Raw genomic sequence first — 22232 nt, forward strand, 5'->3', positions numbered from 1 at the left:
GCTGTCTGGGTTGTTCTAAGCAGTGGAGTTCGCAAGAGCGAAGGTGGTGTTAGAGGGACCTCCGTGAGTTATTGCAATGCACATTGTGCATGGAACACGCTGCTTCTAAATTGCATTGATGATGATTTGAACGTTTATATAATGTAGTGAATGGGAACCAATCATGTGGATTCCTCATTTTGGATCCTGCCAAGCTTCTTGAGTCGCGTTGGACCTAGGCTCAGCAGCCAAGCGGAGTGTTTTCAATCACAAGATTTTTTTCTTGTAGGTGATGGATGGTGGACAGGAAGTGTGAGTTGAAAGAAAAAGAATTAATCGCCACGTAATTTCAGGCCTCTGGCCTGCTTTTATAGCAATAATATTTTCTTTGCTTCTCTTGTTAAAATTTCGGCTTAGTGCTAACCCAGAATGTCGATAGTCATGCATTCAGCTACAGTAATGTCATTGAATGTCAAGGGCCGATTGTTAACTTCACTTCTACTGACAGTCACTTCCAGGCACATACGTTCCACGCTAATTATTTTACTTAACATTGCAAAGCTGAATGTCGACCTGATCTTGTTGCAAACAAGATTGACTGACTCAGTGAGCAACGAGTTAGCAATGATATTGATCATTGGATAAATATCAAAAAACAGTTACGCATCTAAGAATGTAATAGAGTGAGCATCCTTGAAGAAACAGCAGAACAAGTTTTGATATTGAAGACGACACTAAGGAACTCATGTGGTGATAGTGCTGCAGTTGAGATGAATGAGCTTCGGAATCCACCGTCTTCTCTGTTCCTAACAGTTATCACTGAAACAACGAGATATAAAATCAGTTTCATCGATTTTAAATTTTTTAAAATGCCGTCTGGATGTGAAGAGTAGTCACTCTCAGTTCATCTCTGGAGTTTACCTTTTATTCCTGTTTGGACGACCGCTGTAATGTGGCCACCAGCTGAATGGATGTGGCATAACCAAATCTTCATATCAGTTTGCACGTTATTCCATTCCATGTGCTGGTTGGTGGGTACTGTTGACGATGGCTTCCATCACTTTCAGAGAACACGGAAGGTGTTGTTGATTAGATTGCATTTTTCTTGAGTTTTAAGAACAGAACAACGGTAACAAACTTTGCACATTCGTCTTTAGCATTCTTCTCTATTGGATGGCAGGTAACATTCATGCCACACATGTGTGAGATAGTACAAATTTGCAACAGCTGATAATCTAATCATCATCCTTTAAATGTTGTGATCATCAGCATCCTTTAACTCCCCAAATGTCAAAATACTGGTGGTAAGGATTGACTGAGTCTGAAATGTATTCACAATATTAACGCTGCAGATAAAAACGAACCTTAACAAGAAATGAAAGCTAATCTGCAACAGAGACATCAGCGTATAACTGAACTGCTAACTGCCCAAACCCCTAAACCTTGCCCATGAGCTACAATACAAAATTCAAGATGGTGATGCAACACCTCAGACTTGCCTGATGAATGCAGATCCCCATCATCTGGGACAGACCATCTTGTGTGATGGGCATAATTTTTTTTAGAAGCAATCACGCCTTACAATACAAATGCATGACAGAATTTGCTACTAGGTGGAAGAACTATATTACGTGGTAAAGTATCATTGTGCTTTTTTGAGTGGATTCTGGTAAGCTGGTCAGCTGCCACAGGTGAGAAGTGACACGAAACCCTACCATTGTGCAGATTTTAAAGTTAACTTTCATTACCTCTTTCTGTTATCATCAGTACAACCGCAAGTGTATTGAACCGAAAACTGAACAGTTTTATAAGGAAGATCTTCGTTTGCATTTTTCTGTTTGGTCAAAAGCCTAGCAGGCCTGGGTTTAAAAGCAGATATGGTCAACATCAAACCCCCAAAAGCAGGCTGCCGTCAGTGAAGTGTGTGTATTTTTTTTCACTGTTTTTGTGAAGTAATTCAATGATCCATCTGATATCATGGAATCTCTTTCTCTCTCTCAAAAAAAAATCTATGTTCAGGCAATGTATAGAATGCTAATATTTGAGGGAAGGGACTTCAGTAGTTTATGGGCGTTTCCGGTCAGGGACAATTTTGAAAAAATTGTGAGATTAATTAAATAGAAACAAATTCATTTGTCAAGGGCTCCTTTCAGGGTAGAGGCTGTGGACGGTTGGTTGTTTAACAATTGATTTTACACAATACTTAAATCAGCTTTTGTGGAAATATATTGTGTTGTGGTTGAATAAAGATGGATAATCATCCATGATCCCATTGAATAATGAAAGACGCTCAAAACTTCGACTGACTCGAATAATCGCAGTTCTTATGTTCGTACAAAATTAATTGACTATTCAACTGTCTGACGTAAAGGTCATCAGCTGCAAATTGCACCGACCTGAAATTCTTGGGCTGGCTGGGCCTTTTGTTTTCATAGTAACATGGAACTTGAAGGCGAATTCAATGAAATCTTGTAAATTATGAGCGGGTTCAATGAGATGGATGTGGAGCCATTTTCTTTTCATTTTAGGTCTCGAATAAATAGGAACAACTCGCACGACAGAGCTTACGATGGAGCGCGTTTCTTGACAGTATCACAATACGGTGCTGAACTCTTCTGTTTATTCAACCAATTCTAGAAAAGCTCACTTCGCCTCGTAATCTGTTAAAATGTGAGTGACAGCGAACTTCCAATTTCCACTATTTAAAGAAAATAAAGTGAACACTAAACGACAATTTTTCACATCTCTAAGACTCGCTTCCACTTAACTGCTTATTAACTGCCTTCAAGTCTGTGATAATATGCTGTTCCAATAAGATACTTATGAAAATATCAACAAGGTAATTTCAAAACCACGCAGCAGCTATCGTTTTCGGTTTCTGTCTTTTTCCAGCTGAAATATCCCTTCGTCGTCTTCTTTCTTTTTACTGTGGGTAAGTTTCAAATGAAAAGGTTATTTTGATAGAGAGTGCTTCGAAATTCTTGGATCTGTGTTGATGGCACTTGCTCAATTGATCTTCAAATGTCTGCCTTTTTTACATTCCCTTCAACGGACCATCTTTTTGATTCAAAATGTTGGCAAAACAATACATTCAAACTCAAGTTCGTTTCAGTATTTTGAATCATAATTTAGACTGATCGATTAAATTTGAATTTCTATCAAAACAGCAACCAACACAGATACCTATTTTGCAGCCAATTGTTACATATTTTCAATTCTGCAGTGCACTCTGAGACGGCGAGCTAGTCAAAAACGCAGGTGCTTGTGAGTTCTTAAGATAGCACACCATTCACTGTCTTATAGGAACAGTGCACACCTTCAACTTCATAACAAGAGAAACGCATGAAAGCAATAATCTCGTTCAAATGTGGAGTGAGTGGAGAATAAAAATTGAGTTCGAAGGAAGGAGTATGGCACACATATTTAAGAGCAATAGCTCGCTATTGGTAGATTGGCTCCAATGGAGAAGAAACGTGTGTCTCCTCATTCTGAATCGACCAACCTGTCCCAAGATCGAAAAGTGATTTTAAAGTAAAATGCAGACAAATTCAGATGGGAGCGAATGGTCCAATGGGTTGTTGGGAACTGAAATTGCCACACATGTGGAAAGAGCACTTTTCACTGAGCAATAGTAAAACCGCAGCAGAATATGCACAAATGGAAAGCAAGCAACAGTTGAGAGACTTAAAGGCACGATCTCACGCTGGTCACACCACAACCTCTGTGTTGTCGGTGTAGAATTCACGTTAACCTTCATGTGAAAACTGAAACAAACGTAAAATTGAAAAAAAAAGTCGATCGTCTTGCTGCACGGAAACAATGAAACAGAATGCAAAACAGGCAGCAGCTCTCATGGCTTGTTCAATATATTGCGATGTTTTGTTTCTCGCGTGATTTTCGTTGTCACGAAATCTGGACTTTCCATTGCATTTTCCTATGTGCCGTAATGGAACACTGTTAGATTACTCTCGGAATTACCCGTTTGGGAAGTTGTTCTTTTATTGGCATTCGAATGTTTCATTCGATTTGTCTTTTCACAAGGAAAATAGAAAAATAAATGTTAAATTGTGAAATGGGCAACATGGAGGAATTTTATTCATGCATTTTCCCATTCCAGTAACACGTAATCTAATTGCTTGTGGTCCTTTGCAGCTTCTCCACTTATTCACGTACCTGGCCATCTTCATCATTCGTCAAATTAAAGTTTGTAATTTATTGTTGAATCCACACACACTTACGTAAAATTTAATAGTCCGTTTTTCTCACATGAATCATGTTACTTTGTCATCTAGTAAATTGCAATACAGATAAAATACGAATACAGAGTTAATCCAGAGATTAGTGGGTTTCCTTTATAAAATGGGAAGAAGAAAATCCAGAAAATGAAAATAACCTGTAGATTCAGTTCACTGGCCTGTACAAAGCATTATAATTGTCGGCGTGTATTGAGCATTATAATCAGGTTTCGTTCTGCTCTGTCCGTGGTCTACAGCAATGTGTACATAATCGCACCATATTTAGGTTTTTGTACAGCTCCCTCCGTACTCTAGATTACGGCGTCTGTTATCGTCATCCTGTTCATGTTTTTGCACAGCTCTCGCCGTGTCTGTATCACTGTGCGTGCTGAGCACCGCCTCAGTGTACAGTAATACAGGGGCGGAGTCATCCAGTTGTATTTTAGAGATCTTTTACTGGCCGAGTTTTCCTGCAGAACCCATGGAAGCAGACGGATGTTCAGTGGCTACCCTTCTTTTGCTTCTCCTCTCCTGACGTCTGTCTCCGAAGCAGGTATTTCAGTCTCCGAAGCAGGCTTTGTTACTTGGCACAACCAGTAAACTATGTAATGAGAGAACCCTGAATATTCGTAGCTTAAATTATCAGTGCTGTCGGCAGTGGAGGTTTGTAAAGGGAGACTCTGGGACCCCAAAAAACTGGAGTCTGTGGGATTAAACCCGAAGTTTGTTAAATTCCCGTTTATCTAGGTAACGTTCAAGTGGTGATAACAGCTATGAAAGCATATTTCTTCTTTTGTAGCAGGTTCCAGACGTTTTCTATCTAATTAACATCAAAATGACAAGCAGAGAGATACCCAATTTTTTTTTGGAAAATAGAACAGCAAGTTGTTCTGATCAGGACCACATGGCAGAATGACTCAAGAATAACTCGCAAACAGAACTCGTAGAAAAGAAATGAAGCATTGAATAATTCCAGGAACGCAGGGAAATGCCAGGGGAATAGTCACAATTTGAAAGTAAATTGGAAAAATCTGCAGGAAGATGATGCAGAGTATAATGAGAGTCTGCTCTTTCTAATTCGTTGATTTTAATTGAATACTGTGGATAATACAAATATTTCAGCGATAGTTTCATAGTTAATTGTCCTTTTCACTGAGCCACTTGCTTTCAGAATTAGTTGATTGAGAGTAAAATCAGAGTATATGTGTGTGTTTTCATGCATATTTGAAATCTGGAACCCACTGTCCAAACACGAGCTCAATGCTCCTTCCTAGTTACGTTTTAGTAGGTGGTATGGAGCTGTCCTCTCGAACTGCTGCAATCTACTGAGTGCAAGTACATCCAAAATTCAGTTAAGGAGTGATTTCCAGGATTTACTGATCGGCAATGAAAGAATGAATCATCTTTATCAGTCAGGATGTTGTTGGAACTTACAGTTATTGGTTCTTCAACGTATCCACTTTCTTGGTTATATCACTGTCCACAGAAATATTCAATTGTGTGCAGCTTGGTCCAAGCTGATAGCGTTCAAATTAAAATTGAACTGAACAATAAATAGACCGATCACAGAAGAAAAGATGGCCATTTGACCCAATAAGCTTGCACTAACAGTCTGAAAGAGAATCTCATATGTGTGGACGAAACAAGTTCTTGCTCAGCTCCACTATACCTTCACTGCTTTTGTAAACTACGCTACGATGAATTAACGCAATTGGCATGTATGCTTTACTAATCATAATTTTGAATGATCTCGTTGCGTCAGGAAACTGTGCACCCAAGATACTCTGCTCAGCTCATTAGTGCCCGAAAATATATGAAGAAAGTCTTATCTTGTTACATCTTCCAAAATATAAGTTACATATGCACACACAGACAGACTTTCTCCCCCCCCTCTCTCCCTGTGTGTGTGTGTGTGTGTGTGTGTGTGTGTGTGTGTTTGTGTGTGTGTCGCCCTCTCGCTGTCTCTCAATTTTGACGGATTATAGTCTTTGCTGGCTAGTTTATATTTACTATTCATCCCTCGTTACCAAGAAGGCGTTTGAGTGTCACTGCCGTGAGTCTAAAGTTAAATGTATTCTTGAACAGGTAAGGATTGAAAATGTCTTTCCTGAAACTGTATTATCGAATTTAGATTCGATTTGCACTGATTTGCCAATATGACCATTTATATTGGAGAATTATAACATTAGTCTTTTTGCACTCTGAGTGATATGCCAGCGGACACCCAGCCTCCAGTCACACAAGCAACTTCCGAGGACGCAGCAAACATGGATACAAAATGCTAAGCGATCTCAGATTCCACATCCTTTTCGCATTTTTGTCAGTATTGTGTGTGGGAATTTTTCAAAGGATTTTCTGAAATCCATATGAACTACATCAAGTACATTATCCACATCTACGTTACCACCACCTCTTCAAAACAGTCAACTTTGATATGATTGGCATGAGTCTAAACTACGTTAGCTATCCCTGATAACAGCTTGCCTCTCGAAGCAGAGTGTAATTCTGTCCATCAGAAAAGAAGTCAATGTGGCAATCACTGCTCTGCTACTTGCTGGTATATTCAGACCATATTCCTTGAAAATTGGAAACCACACTAGCTGGTCTCCAGTACTCTGGCACCCGCTCTGAGACTGGAGTAACATTAAATGTTTTGGGGGCAACTACCCTTTGATTTTCTTCCTCATTTTCCATGGCAGATTGAGATACAATGCACCCGAACCTTGGATTTCCTCTCTGATATCCCAGATGAAGTGAAGTATGTCTCAAAAATAAACTGAGACTGATAATTAATTCAGACAGTCTGTAACAGGAGGCATTTGGTGTCATTTACCTGCTGTGACAGCCACAATGGTTCCAAGTCCATCCACATATTTCCAACAGAGTGACTGCCCTCCCAGTCAGCCCAGAACAATAACTGCTGTTAGTTTTTTCCACTAGCGACGTTTTGCAAAACTATCCACCCTGCCTCTAAGTATTCAAAATATTTCCATCAATTAATACTACTTCATATTTGTCACATTCTGTTGAATCGAACAGTTATTCAGGAGACTCTGGCATCTTAGCAAGTTGACCCAGAAACAAACATCACAGATGAACAATTGATGGAAATGCAGAAAAAATACTATTAAAAGATAACAGAAGAAGGACATTTTGACAATTTTTTTCTCACCAAGGACACATAATCTAATGAATCCATCAAACGGGAGAGCAAAGAATATATCTTAATTGCACTGTGATATTTGTTCAGGTTTTGGTCGGCACGGTGGCACAGTGGTTAACACTGCTGCCTCACTGCGCCTGAGACCCGGGTTCAGTTCCCGACTCAGGCGACTGACTGTGTGGAGTTTGCACGTTCTCCCCGTGTCTGCGTGGGTTTCCTCCGGGTGCTCCGGTTTCCTCCCACAGTCACAATGATGTGCAGGTCAGGTGAATTGGCCATGTTAAATTGCCCGTAGTGTTAGGTAAGGGGTAAATGTAGGGGTATGGGTGGGTTGCACTTCGGCGGGTCGGTGTGGACTTGTTGGGCAGAAGGGCCTGTTTCCATACTGTAAGTAATCTAATCTAATCTCATCAATTATGAATTCCAAATAACTGTACGCAGTGTTTCCAATCAACATAAACATCTCCGGTTACCTTCTTTATTCCAAATCTGCAAAAGTAAGATGATTTGGCCATGTTACTTTTTCCCATTGGTCAAAGTATGAGCAAGATAAGGGAATTAGCCATGGGAATGACATTGGTAAAAACTGGGGTGTGATCCTAAAAGCAGAATTCAGTGAGTTAGCAGCCAAGTTCAAAAGCAGGACCATAGAAATCATAATCTCCAGATTGCTGCAAGTGCCGCTTGCCAGTCAGAGTATAAATGAAAAGAAAATGCAGGATGAATGCATGACTTGAGATATGGTGCAAGAGGGAGGGGTTAAGATGTTTGCAACAGTGGGACCGATTCTGGGGGTGATGGTACAACTACAGTTTGGATGGTCTATGCCTGGGCCAGACAGGAACCAATGTCCATGGCGATGCTTTTATTAACTCTTCTGGGGAAGGGTAAACTAATTTGGCAAGGGGATGGGAACAAAATGAGGTGTAAGTGGGCAGTAAGGAGTTAGTAACTAAAGCCTGTAAAGAACTAGATCATGAAGTGACCATGACTAAGGTGAAAAATGGGCAGGGAGCAGATGATGAATGCAAAGGGAGAGGTGGTCTAAGGTTCATTTGTTTTAATGTGAGAAGCGTAATCGGCAAATCAGATAAACTTAGGTCTTTGATTAGTAACTGGGAGTATGATGGTGTTGCTATTACAGAGACGTGGTAGAGGGAAGGGCATGATTGGCAATGAAATATCCCAGAAGATAGATGCTTCAGGAGGGATAGAGAGGGAGGAAAAGGAGTGGTTGAGCTGCATTACTGGTCAAGACGATACCACAGCTGTGCTGAAGGAGGGCACTATTAAGGATTCGAACAGTGAGGAAATCGGGGCAGCGGTCAGAAACAGGAAGGGCGCGATAACAATGATGGGGCTGTACTGCAGGCTTCCCAACAGCAAGTGTGAGGTAGAGGTTCAAATATGTCAACAAATTATGGAAAGATAGAGGAACAACGGGGTGATGGCGATAGGAGATTTTATGTTTTCAAACATTGACTGGGGAACAAGTGTGTTGGAAGTTTAGATGGAGCCGAATTTGTAAGGAGCATCCAGGTTAGATTTATAAAGCCGTATGTAAATACTGCAAAAAGAAAGTTGGACTTGGTGTTGTCGAATGAGCTCGGCCATTTGTTTGAAGTTTCAGAGCGTAGTAATTTTGGAATGGTGATCACAATAATGTAAGTTTTAGAATACTCATGGACAAAGATAAGAGTTGCACTCAAGGAAGAGTTTTATACTGGGATAATGCCAACTATAGCAAATTTCAGCAGTAGTTGGAGAATGCGAATTGGGATCAGCTGATGAATGCATATCTGCAGTTGATATGTGGCAAGCTTTTAAAGAGAGATTGGTTTTTAAACAGAGGACAGCTAAGTCCATGTGAAAAGAAAGGGGGAGAATTGGCAAGATTAGGGAACCATGGATGACAGGTGAAATTATGAAATTAGATAAGAGGAAGAAACAAAGCATGCATAATGTCCAGGTGACTGAAAACAGACGAATCTTTGGAAGGATATCAGAAAAGGTTTACCAAACTGAACGGTGGTATAAAGAGGGTAAAAAGGGGTCATAAAACATCTTCAGCTAACGGGATTAAGATAAATTCCAAAGCGATCAGATATAAGGAGCAAGTGGGTAATTAGAGAAAGGGCCGGCCCACACAAGGGCAGAGGAGGAAAGTTATGCATAGAGTCAGAGAAAAGGGATGTGATTCTTCCTGACTACTTTGCGGCTGTATTTTGCGAGGAGAGGCACATGATGTATGAGGTTAGGAATAGATATTTGATTATTCTAGGTCAAGTCAGCATAAGAGAGAGGAATTGTTGTGTGTTCAGGCAATAAGGTGGACAAGTTACCAATTCAGGATGGGATACATCCCAGGTTTAGTGAAGGAAATGTGAGAGGAAATACCTGGGGCCTTCACAGATAGTTATGCAGCATCTTTGAGCACGGGTGAGGTCCCAGAGGACTGGAGAATTGCAACTGTTGTCCCCTACTTTTGGAAGGGTGGCAGGGATAATCCAGATAATTATAGATCAGTGAGCCTGAGTCAGTGGGAGGAAGCTGCTGGAGAAAACAGTGAGGGATGGAATCGAATCCCATTTGGAACAAAATATGTTTATCAGTGATAGGCAGCATTGTTTTGTGCGGGGAAGGTTATGTCTTACCTACTTAACAGAACTGTTCAAGGAAGTGACATAGTTTATTGATGAGGAAGGGCTGTATATGTCATATACATGGACTTCAGTAATGCATTTGTTTAGTTCCCCATGGTACGCTGATGGCGAAACTGAAGTTGCAAGCGGTCCAGTGAGTACGAGGTAGATGGCTGCACAATACAACAAAGAGAGTAGTAGTGGAAAGGAGTTTCTCAAAATGAACATTTGTGAACAGTGATGTTCCACACAGGATCTGCATTGCGAACACATTTGTTGGTGGTATACATAAATGATCTGGGATTAGGTATAAGTGGCCTGATTAATAAGTTTGCAGTGGGCACTACAATTGGTGGAGTATCAGATACTGAAGGGAACTGTCAAAATATGCAGAGCTGAAAGTGTGTTGCTGGAAAAGCGCAGCAGGTCAGGCAGCATCCAAGGAACAGGAAATTCGACGTTTCGTGCATAAGCCCTTATTCAGGGGTCAAAATATGCAGCAAAATACAGATAGATTGGAGAGTTGGGTGGAGAAATGATAGATGGAGTTCAATGCGGTAAATGTGAGGTGATGTATTTTTGGCAGAGCCAATTCAAAATCGAAATATACCATAAATGGAAAAGCCCTGCGGAAAACTGATGTACAGAGAGATTTGGGAGTTCAGATTCATTGTATCTTGAAGGTGGCAACACAGGTCGATAGATTGGTAAACAAGGAATTCTGCATCTTTTCCTTCATCGGAAGGGGAATTCAGTTTCAGAGTTGGCAGGTCATGTTACTCTTGGATCAAATTTTAGTTCGACCTCATTTGGAATACTGCATACAGTTCTGGTTTCCACAGGACTAAAGGATGTGCATGCTTTGGAGAGGGTGCCGAGGAGGTTCCCTGGGATGTTGCCTAGTATGAGGAGCGCGAACGATAAAGAGAGGTTGCACAGATTAGGATTACTTTCATGAGAATGACGGAGGTTGAGCGGGGGAAATTACTGAGGTCTACAAGATCATGAGAAGTGTTAACAAGGTGGACAGCAATAAGCTTCTTTTCCTGACTGGGGCATTCAATTACCAGGTGTCACGAGTTCAATGTGAGGGGGAAAAGTTGAAAGGAGGTATGCGTGGAAAGTTCTGTATGCAGTGGGTAGAGGGTGCCTGGAATGCGTTCTCAGTAGAGGTGGTACAGGCGGACATGATAACGTCATTAATGACGTATCTAGACAGACACATGAATGGGTAGGAAGCAGAGGGATCCAGATCCTTAGAAATTAGACGCCAGGTTCCGATAGAGGATCTGGATTGGCACAGGCTTGGAGGTTCGAAGGACATGTTCCTGTGGTGTAATTGTTTTTATTGCTGATTGTTCTAAATAAATGGTTATGGTACATTTGAGTGGGATAATCTTCTGAAAGTCAATGCAGTCTCGATAAGCTGATTGGCGGCCTCTTTTGGCACCATAGCGATTCTAGGATTCCAGTCACCTAACACTTAACTAAATTGATGCATTTTTGTATCTTAACCCATGACTGTGTCTTGTTGCTGAAACATATGACGTGTTTTACAGTATAAACTCATTTCCGAAAACATACGAGGCTTTCTTTGTTGACGGCGATTGATTTTTAAAGTGGGGAGGGTTGCAACGAGGTGTCTTGAACACCAGTCAAAGAAAATAAACACTTCGCAGTAGCTGGATTGAAGGCTGGAGGAAGAACATGAGTTCATTATAGTTACACAAATCACTGAATTATTCAGTGCCAATCACAAGCTTTACAGCTCATCCTATAACTTTCAACTAAAAATCAGGTAGCCTGGCTGTAAACTTCTGCTGAATGAAAGTCCAGAAATAGTGCGAGATAAAATAATAGATAATTGGTACCACTTAGTTTAAATTTTGTCTCGAGACCCTGTGAATAAGGCTTTCTCTACGTTTTTTTTTAATAATGAGCAGAGGGCTACTTTTCAACTCTATCGTGCTCAGTGGACACGCACCGAAGAGAGGAGGAGGAGAAAGTTAGGACTGCAGATTCTGGAGATGACAGCGAAAAAGTGTGGTGCTGGAAAAGCACAGCAGGTCAGGTAGCATCTGAGAAGCAGGAGAGTCGACGTTTCTGGCATGAAACTTACATTAGAAATCGAGAAGGCCCAAGAAGCTGAGAGAGAAATGGAAGCAAGATAGGAGTGGGGGATGGTAGCTAGGATGGCGACAGACACATGAAATTTGGGGTTGTTGGTGGTCGATCGGAACAGGACATCAGGCAGACAGATGGGAAGGAAGATGAATGGACACGTTGCCACACACGACGCTCCCCATCAAGTCTGATGGAGTACTTCGGCCTAAAATGTCGACTCTCCTGCTCCTCGGTTGCTGCCTGAACTGCTGAACTTTTTTCATGCCACTCATTAAGTGGAGTGAAGCAGCCCCTCTCGTGGTTCCTCATTCCATCGATTTTGGAAACAGGAGACTGTTGATTGAGGATTCGGAGCACCCATATCAGTGGAGTGTGGGAGCTTGAACAAACTTCTTTGTGATGAAGATGCCAAAGACAAAAAATACTTTGTTATTTAACGACCTGGAAGGTATGAATTCAATAGAAATATTGACTATGGATTTGGGGTGCATAGATCTTTAAAATGCCACGAACAGGTAGAGAAAATAATAAAAGGAGCTTATGGAATGTTGACACCCTTATGTTTTGATCACTGCATTATAAAGACATAAGAGCAATATTATAGTTATACAAACGCGACTTGAAGTACTGTTGAGCAGATTTCAGCAACACATTTTAGAAACGATAGGTGACTCTGAGAGGGAGTACAATGGAGCTTTATATGAATGATATGTGGACGGAAGGAGTTATGTCATGAGAAGACATTAAACAAATTATGCCTGTTTTCTCAAGAATTTGGAAGACACTGGTGTGATCTGATCGAATTCTTCAAAGTATGAAAGAAGAAAAGGCAGGTTCGATGAAGATAAATTATTTCACTGGTTGAGGTTTCTATCACTCGGGGCCGCAGTCTTGGAATGAGAGTCAAACCGTTCAGGAAAGATGTCATGAAGGTTTTAGACACACAAGAGGTGTTTGAGATTTGAAACACACTTCGCAAATGGTAGCTGACGTTCAATCAGTTGGCCGTACTAAAGTTGAGATAGTTGTTATTCTTCAGGGAATATTTTAAAGGATATGAGCCAAGGACTGGTAAATTGAATAGGTCCACACATCAGACACTAGGTCCAAAAGACCATAAGACCATAATGCATAGGAGCAGAAATGCCACTTAATCATGGCTGTTAAGTTTTTAAAACCCATTCGCCCATTTTCTCTCCGTAATGCACTCTTTGGCACTCATGAGTCTATGTACCTCCATCTTAATTGTTCTCACTGAACTGCCTCCACAGCCTTCTGTGGTAAAGAATTGCTTGTCGACTGGGTTTACGCTTAGGTTCTCTTCTGTCTGGCTGAAAGGCTTCTCCTGCTCTCTGTTCTCAGAGGTCTTCTCTTTATTCTAAGGCTAAACCGTCGGGTCCAAACGTCTGCTCCCAGCAGAAACAACTTCCCAACATCTACTCTGTGCAGGGCATTCAGTATTGTGTATGTTTCAATTAGATATCCCATCATACGTCTGAAATCCATCAAGTACCAACCCACAGTCTTTCCTCATATGTGAAGTTGTAAATTCCTTGGAACATTCTCGTAACACTTCTCCTGAGATATTGCGACGGAAAATGCGCGCAATACTCCAAATATGTTCGTGCCAGAGCCTTATCGAGGATGGTGGAACGAGCTCTGCGTGATAAATGGCAAACTCCTTCGCCTATGCTCCTATGACAGAGATTTGCACACACTGGGAGGCTGGGGATGGGAGAGAATCTGAAAGATTTCATTGCATTTCACGGTTTAATGAAACTGACAAGCATAGCGAAAGGACATAGAAACATTTTCTTTATTTCCTCACGGAACTTGTTCTGGGATAGCACATAGATGAAAACGTTGTTGCAGGAACTGAGCAAAGTGAGCACAATGCTCGTCTCTTGGAGAATGTTTTGCGGGTCATTGAAATTTAGGTTGCTGATATAGCCCTTACCTATAGCCCGCACGAAGATGATCTTTCCCACATAAGTTACCCACAGGAGAAGGAAACTCAGAGAGCTAGCAAAAAGCAGAAAAATGGATCTCCTACGTTTGGCCATTTCCTTGTCTCCACTGTCCTCGATACCTCGGAGCTTCCTGCAGGCTCTGCTAGTTGCTAAGATGTGTCTCACAGTGAAAATATTGAGCAGGAAAATGAGGAAGAATGGGAGAAAAGGCAGTAAGATGCGGTAGAGCCAGTGGTAGGCTTGCCAGGCAGGCAGGGTGTAATCGGTTGACTTAATGTCACAGAACCAGGGGACACCATCTACAATGACGAAAGGCTGGCAGACAACATAGATCAGGAAGGTTTTAATACAGCTCAGAGCACACATTGTTACTATGATGATCGATGCAGTTTTCTCCGTACAGTATCTCACCTTCAGGCTCTGCCAGCAGATTGCTACAAAACGGTCGATGGTGAAGGCTGCAGTCAGTCAAACTGAGCAATCCCGACTGATATAGATCAACACCGCACTGAGTGCGCTGGTAGGTGTGGTAGACATAACACTGTACCAGAAGTAAATCAGTGCAATGCGTTTGAAGATGACATCCGTGAGGATGACAAGGAAATCAGATACTACGACTGCCACCAGGTAGTAGCTGATGCATCGGGAGAGATTGCACCGACCTCAGGCTAGGATTATGATCGCGATCAAGTTGGCTGTGACAGACAGAAATACAAGGAGATGTTACTAACTGAAACCAAAGACCAATCCAGCATTTTGCGCAATTTTGATCCGTGAATTTTCCATCTCTACACTCCGATTATCCCATAATCAGTGACATCGGTAGGAGATCAAACGCTGCAGTAAATATTTGCCCAAAACGCACTTATTACAATCATCAACCCCAACCCTTTCACCTCCGTCTTCTATGTACTGCATCAACTCCGGTGGCTAATTTTCCAACTTAAACTCAACAATTATGTTTCATCCCGTGCCCTAATCATACCAAGCCTACCAATTTATGTTCTACATTGACTTACGTTTAATTTCCTTTCTAAAATCTCTCAGCTTTTATGAGCTCATTCTTTGAAATTTCCAACATTTCTATAATCTCACCATTCCCTTCATTAAGCATTCTATGAATCTCTGACAGCGTAGCCGACCTTCTATCCGGACTGGATGCAAAACACTATATCAGTGCAAGTTAAACGTTCAGGTGGCGGTGATCTGAACTTTCAAACATTTCCCTTTCACTGCGAATTTCTTTCATTCCTTTTTTAGAGTGTTCTTTCCAAATGAACACGTTGATTGCATTTTCTGATTATCAGTGTTAATATTTCCTTGTCTGATTCAGGTTTGGATTGTTAGTTAAATCTCCTTTGAGTAATAGTCACTGGTTATATGACTGTAGCTGAAGAAAGAAGCTCAACTTCAATTTTTGGGATGAATATCAGAGACAGGCCCTTGAACACAAACAGAAATTGCTGGAGAGTCTCATCTGGTCTGGCCTTGTCTGTGAAGACAGAAACACGTAGCATTCGCAGTCTGGTGCGGTACTGCTTTTGGAATCTCTACATGAGCAACGTAGATTCACTTTGACAACGATATTCCAATCTTAACAAAGATTAAAGCACATTTAGCTACTTTAAAAATAAATACCAAATAAAGAGTCCTAATCAGTAAATGAAAAAAAGCACAATAAGTACAAAATCTTCCATCTTCACTCACCTGTTTCACGTGTTTTCCGAATTAATTCATAAGAGTTGGTATGTTGGGCTCAAACTTCAGCTACCGATTTATCTTGGTATCTCTAACTTAGTGCATTATTTATGGAAGTAACAAGATGGCAAATCATCGTGCTACCCCAGATCTTATTGCTTCCTTCAGTAGCGGTTTCGACTTTAGCTCACAACTGCAATTCTCTTCTTCAGTAGTGCTGAATCTGTCCCTCCTATTTTAGGGCATTCCTTATTGTCTAAATCTTCAACCAAAGTTTGGGCAATTATCTCTTTATGTCGTTCCATATTAAAGCTGCTGTAAGACTTCCGAGTGTGTAAAATAGAGATGTTAAATGACTGTTAAAATTTTCAGTTATGGCACATCCTGATATTACGTAAATCCCATCACCAGAACACAGAACGAAAAGATCTTAATTATTAACTCGCCTTTAAACAGAATATCCACGTTGGGACTGCTCGAAGGGAACTCGCTACACAGTCACCCCTGCACTCTCCCGAATGTTGCAGTGCAAACTGTATAATCAACAGAAGTGCTTCTATATTTCAATGCGTCGAACAGAATGATTGGATGCAAAGATTTACCCTCTGATACTGTACTGATAATTGTTGCATAAAGACACTTTTATACCACATGGTGAACCACTAGATAAAATAAAACGTAGACATTAATAGAATAAAGAACAGAAAGCAACTTCACAGGAACACGCCCTTCTGCCCTCTAAGCCTTCACCAATCCAGATTTGTCGCATATTTTCTATGGGTCTGTATCCCTTCGTTCCTGGCTTATTCATGTTTCTGTCTGGATACATCATAAATGACGCTATCATGCTCGCCTCTACAACCTCCGCTGGAAACACACTCTGCACAAAGAACGTTCCAAGCACATCTCCACTAAAGTTTTATCACATCACTTTGAATGCGTAACTCATAGCAATTGATACCCCGACTTTGGTGGAAAAAAGCTTCTTGTTATACTTCCTAGCTATACCTCTCATGAATATTTTTGAACCTCAATCACAGTCCTGCTCAACATACGCCTTTCTAATGAAAATAATTTAAATATGCTCAACCTCTCTTCATAATTAGCGTCCTCCATATCTGGCATCCTAGTGAACCTCTTCTGCACTCTATCCATAGCATCTGAATTCTTTTGATAATGTGTTGACCAGAAGTGCGTAGTATTCCAAATGTGCCAGAAACAAAGTCATATACAAGAGTAACATGACCTGCCAACTCTTCCACTCAATACTCAGTCCGATGAAGGAAAACATGCTGTAAGGCTTCTTGACCAATCTATTGACTTGCGTTACCACGTTTGGGAACACTGGTCCTGAGCACCAGGTTTCTCTGTACATCACCTTTCCGCAGGACTTTTCCTTTTTCTTTATAGTTCGATCTTGACTTGGATGTTCCAAAATGCATCACCGCACACTTGTCCAGACTGAACTCCATCTACCATTTCTCTGCCCTACTTTGCAATCTATCAATATTCTGCTGTATTCTATGACAGTCCACTTTAATGTTGTCTTTTCCACCAATGTTCCTGTCTCTGCCAACTTCCTACTCAGACCACCTATACCTTCCTCCAAATCATTAAAAGATCATGCAATGCCACAGAAAGCTGTATCTGTCAGAAATTTAAATAATACTATTCCATAATTGTCATCTCTTATCACACTATAACACAAATATAATCTAAGGACTTTAATGCTTTTCAGAGCATTGCAATACCACATCATCCAGACATGTATGTCTCATTCCGTTTAAGTCCTTTGCATTGAGAAAACACTGAATGTTAAATAAATTCAGTTGTACACCAAAATGGATGGAATTGTTTTCTCTTAATGAATAACACTAATGTGAATGATAACATACCAGGGACATCAATATTAGCGATAATTGGATAACAGATTGCAAAAAAGAGGCCATTGGGTGGCCCGTGAATCTTGTTTAACAAAATAAAGCAAAAACCATATTCTAGCACACTATTTCTTCCAGCAGTTTGATTCAACCTTCATTTATACCTTATGAGAGTCTCCAGAGAAATAATTAAGTTCTGGCGTGTGCCTTAGTTACATTTCGGTGAACGAACAGATTATCTCAGTTGTTTTGCATCATCAACGTGAATGATTCTCTTATATTCGTAGGTGAATAGCTGGCTGCAAATTTTGTGCTTTCTCCGTTTTCACAAAATATGCCTTGGCGTCTCCATCAAGTAGAATCGAAAATAGTAGATACTGAGCTCATCTCCTTTGACGTAAAATAAAATGGCCCTCTCTACCCAATTATTTTGTGCTCTTCGGAGTCAGAATATTGTATATATTTTGTTCATTGGGAAGGAGTTTAGCTGAGATTGCTTTCAGAATTTCCGCAGCAAGAGTCGCTGAAAAGTAATTTCCAGATACTAGAATTTCTCGAGTATGAATCTTTGAAAACTAATCTGCAGCTACAGCAGGCAATGAAAAACACAAATTGAATTTTCGCATTTACTGCAAAAGGAATGGAGTATAAAAAGTGCTGGCAGCTGGAGTAATTCGTAAAATTGTTATCTCTTTAAATGAAAAGTTATGGCATATTGGAGGCAGTTCTGAGGAGATTCACTGGATTGATTCCAGACATTGTAGTTGGCATTATGGAAAAGGAAGTCTTTTGAAGTTTAAATATAATGAAAGGTAACCCCCACATACGTGGACGTTTACAGTTCCAAAAGTATTCAAGACGCTTGCCAGCATTCAGGACAAACCAACCCACTTATTTGACACCACATCCAGGCGCGTCCATTCATGCACCTCCGACACTCAGAAGCAAAGTTGTGTACTTTTGACAAAATGCACTGCAAAATTTCACCAAGTTCCTTCTATAGCAAATTCCAGTCCACAAACACTTCAATTAAGAAGGTCAATGGGATCAGATATATTGGAATTTAGGGGGAGGCGATGACTTAGTGATATTACCATTGAACTGTTAATTCAGAAATCCAGGCAATTTTCATTGGAGCCAGGTCCGAATCCCATTACGACATACGTTATAAATTGAATTCAATAAAAAAAAATCTGGAATTGGGAGAATAACGATGACCATGAATACATTGTTGTTTGTCAGAAAAAAAATCTGCTTCAAAAATGCCCTTTACAGAAGGAATTACCATTCTCACCTGTCCAAGATGTGATTCCAGACCTCAAGCAATGTGCTTGACACTTTGCTACCCCTCTGAGCAATTAGTGATGAGCATTGAATGCTAGTCTAGCCATAGATTCTCGCATTCTGTGAATTAATATGAGTATCAATATCAATAATAATAATAATAATAACAATAATAATAACGATGCAAAAACACGAACACCTGGAAGTTCCCTTCTGAGCTCTGTCCTGACTTGGAAGAACATTGTCGTTCCCTCGGCGTCGCTCGATTAACGTCCTGCAGTTCAAGTCTTAGGAGCATTGTGGGTCTGTCAGTCACGGGGGGACTGCGGCAGTTCAAGAATGCAGCTGGATTCGAAGCAGCTACATTCCTTCTCAAGAAAGGGCGACCAAATCATCTCAATCCTTCATGAGTTGCCTTAGATATGCATTGTACAGTTCAATGCGGGCAACTCTTATGATCTGATGAAGAGTAAATTGACTTAAATTCGAATCTTTATGAGGTGCTGCACTTGGGAGGACAAACAGGCAAAACGAATAAATGATATCCTGTGAAGGACCGAGCAGCAGCACGAGCTTGGCGTGCATTTTCATGAGTTCAGGAAGGTAGAAGCTCTGAGAGAAAAAGAACTTTAGATAATATTAGAATACGTACCTTTATAAGCCAAGGCATCTCGCATTGAAACTGCAGAAAATATTGGTTATGCCACACAAAAATCTATTGCATACATATATTGAATACACATTGTATGTGTATATGACTGCACATTATATGACTGCACTGGAGAAGGTGCAGAAGAGATTAATGAGGGTGTTGCTTTTGCTGGAGAGTTTTAGTTATGATGAGAATTTGGATTGTCTGGTGATGTTTTCTTTTGAGTGGAGGGCATTGAAAATAGTCTTGACTGAAATGACTAAAATTATGAGAGACATTGATTGGGTAGAGAGGGAGGAACGTTTTCTCTTGGTATAGAATCAGTGGTTCTGGGCATATATTCAAGCTAAAGGGCAACAGGTTTATAGGATTTGTGTGGGAAAGTTTTGTCACCCAGACGGAGTTGAGCAACGTCGAATTCACTGAGTCCAAGGGTAGAGGAGGCGGAAAAACTCATAATAGCTAATAAGTATTGAGATGTGCACTTTTTTGATACAAAGGCATCCAAGTTCTGGAATGTGTGCGCAGAATCGTAAGGTCATTAGTTTTGAGAGGCACAATGTTCAAGAGGAGAAAAAAGAGAAATTGTTATACAGAACATATCAATATTGTTGCTGAGGGGTATAGTGCTCAATTGTGAAGATTACAACTTATTAACGAGGACAATGACCTGAAAGGTTTGGACGGGTGATTGATTAGAACAGACAGCATTGAAATGAGGGTGGCACGGTGGTCCAGTGGTTGGCGTTTTAGCTTGACAGTACCAGGAGTCTGGGCACGATTCTTGTCTCCGGCGACCTTCTGTTAGGTGTTTGCGTGGGTTTTCTCTCACAGTCCGAAAATGTGCAGGTCAGATGATTTGGCAATGCTAAATTGTCCCTAGTGCATTGTGCATTAGTCAGTGTGCAATGGGTCTGGGTGGGGTTGTTTTTTTGGAAAGGTTATTGGGCCAAATGGCCTCTTTCCACACAACAGGGAATCTACTCTAAGTCACGATTTGCCATTTATGAGAGACGTGCTTTCAACATCTTAGCCCTGGTCCCACTGAATGCAGGTATTTTGCCCATCAACGTGTCCGTTCCATTAACCATTTGTTCACAGGACCTCCAGGCCGTTCAGTCATAATTTCAATTAAATTTACTCTTTTGCAATAGCAGACCGTTCACAGAAGAACAGTCCCAACTGAAAAGTTCAAACCTGCGACATTCAAATGCAAATCTCAACGTTTATAAACTTCTCATGAAAGTTTTATGATTCACTTGAAGCCGAGATGACATTGATTTCTCGATTTGTGGTCACGAGAATACTTTCAATGTCTCACATTTGTAAATGTACTGAGAACTTTAGTGTCAATGTCCTAGCCTTAAAGAAATCGAAACTGCCTAAAAAGACTGTGCTCATTCAGATAGTTCACCTTTTATACTCTTTTGATTCCAGTTCCCAAAGAATTTCCAAAGATTCACACAGCTTGGGGCTGTTTTTTTTTTAATTTTTCGTTCTTTCAAATTCCCAGAACTGTAAGGATTTGACTGGTATATTTTAACTATTGAAAGTTGCATATTCTGCAATTATTCTAAAAAAAATGTTTTATTTAATCTGTACTCTCATACAGCCTCCCTTTAACTTGCTGCCCAATATTTTCCAAACATATTGTAACATTGAGTAGGCGCTGTTGAGTGCTGATAATTTCAAATCCACAACTGCGTTATTTACTTGTTATATTCGCATGCAGCTATTTGTCCTTGTACATCAAACACATTCCCCAAAATGCGTGTTTACATGCCTTTTGAGACACAACATTCGAATTCTCCACCTTTGGATTTTCAGTTTGACCTGCGGTTGCATGTATATAAACCTTTGCGACAGACTAAGTTGCTCATGCTTTACTGTTTGTAAAAACGTAGCCCTTGGCTTTATTAACGTGTGCACGGCATATTAAAGAAAGAAATTTATGCAGAATCTTTATCAAAGAAAATAGGACATAGAACATAGAAAAATACAGCGCAATACAGGCCCGTTGGCCCTCGATGTTGCTCCGAACCAAACCCACCTAACCTACACTAGCCCACTATCCTCCATATGCCGATTCAATGCCCGTTTAAATGCCCATAAAGAGGGAGAGTCCACCACTACTACTGGCAGGGCATTCCATGAACTCACGACTCGCTGAGAAAAGCATCTACCCCTAACATCTGTCCTATACCTACCTCCCCTTAATTTAAAGCTATGCCCCCTCGTAATAGCTGACTCCATACGTGGAAAAAGGTTCTCAAGGCCAACCCTATCTAAACCCCTAATCGTCTTGTACACCTCTATCAAGTCACCCCTAAACCTTCTTTTCTCCAATGTAACCAGCCCCAAGTACCTCAGCCTTTCCTCATACGATCTTCCTACCATACCAGGCAACATCCTTCCTATAGTATGGTGACCAAAACTGCACACAATACTCCAGATGCGGCCGCACCAGCGTCTTATACAATGGCAACACGATCTCAGGACTCCGGAACTCAATTCCTCTACCAATAAAGCCCAGTAGGCCATATGCCTTCTTCACAGCACTATTTACCTGGGTGGCAACTTTCAGAGATCTGTGTACATGGATACC

Source organism: Hemiscyllium ocellatum (assembly GCF_020745735.1).
Source record: "Hemiscyllium ocellatum isolate sHemOce1 chromosome 27 unlocalized genomic scaffold, sHemOce1.pat.X.cur. SUPER_27_unloc_1, whole genome shotgun sequence".
NCBI lineage: Eukaryota > Metazoa > Chordata > Chondrichthyes > Orectolobiformes > Hemiscylliidae > Hemiscyllium > Hemiscyllium ocellatum.